Below are 1187 nucleotides of genomic sequence, written 5' to 3' on the forward strand. Positions count from 1 at the left end.
AATATAGACCCTCCGCGTCGCCCCGGACACCGCCGGGCCATTGGCGCGCTCGCGTCACGCGGCGGGGCTGTCACCCCGCTGCGGGCGCCCGGGGATCTCGGGTGACGTCACCTGCTCCTTTCCCCGCCCCCGAGGGGGCGCCGGCACCGGTGGGGACTCCCGGGGTCTGAGAGTCCTTGCGCCCATGGGGGACCCTGCCCCGCCCCCCGCCCGTCCCGGAACGCGCCCTCAGCAAGTCAGCGTGGCGAGCGGCCCCCGGGGTGGCCCCTGGGGTAGCCCCCGGAGAGCCGCTGGCCGGGCCTGAGGTGCGCTGGCTAGCGCTGAGCCGAGTTCGGGCCGGGGCCGGGGAGCCTCTGGGGCTTCTCCGCTGCTCTTCCCGCCCCCTCGCCTTTCCCCGTGCGCCGCCCCCAGCACTGGTCTTGTCCCAAGGCTCGGCGGGGAGCACCTGCGCTCGAGGGGCACCAGGTGAGATTCCGTGGAGTACATGCCACCTGCGCACGTGTGCGCTCGCACGGGCCTCGTCCTGCTCTGCCCACGCCTCACTGGGGGGCTGCAGGCTGCGGGCTGAGGCCGCTGAGGGTGCAGGATGGGCCGAAGCCTCTCGCTCCACAGGTGCCGGCGCCCGGCCTCAGGGAGGACGCCGTGGCTTTTCCCATTTAGCTTTTTCCAAGTCCCAATTACAAGAATCGGCTTCTGCTCCTTAAAGCATAACCCCTCGGGTCTTATCTACTGTGTGTTTTGGGGAGTTCCTTGCCCCTTATCCAGGCTTCAGTGAAATAACAGAATTGGGGGCTCTGCCTGAGAGTGTTTATGAGAGATCCGGTTTGCTGGGAGTGGGGTGCTGAACGTGACTCCTGTTCCTTGTGCCCCGGCTAGCCTAATGGGCTCTGTGGCAGTGCTCTCTTGGGCCCTCAGGGAAGCGCGGATGTTGTGCCTCTCCGGAGACCTCTGCCTGTCTGACTCACAGTAAGTCTTCTTCATTGGGACGGACCTTGCCCCGCCCTTTTTTTTTGCCCCCTGGCCTAGACACTGCAGGGAGGCCATGCTGCTTCAGTTCAAAACACAGCTCCAGACCCTGGGTCTTTCCATCTGGCTCCTGTCTTGTCAGGAGTCTGGGGCCATGCGAACAACCGCTCCACCAGTTAGATGGCAGGCAAGTTCCTTAGGAGTCACACCTCCAAATGTTG

Source organism: Pteropus alecto, unplaced genomic scaffold (assembly GCF_000325575.1).
Source record: "Pteropus alecto unplaced genomic scaffold, ASM32557v1 scaffold1701, whole genome shotgun sequence".
NCBI lineage: Eukaryota > Metazoa > Chordata > Mammalia > Chiroptera > Pteropodidae > Pteropus > Pteropus alecto.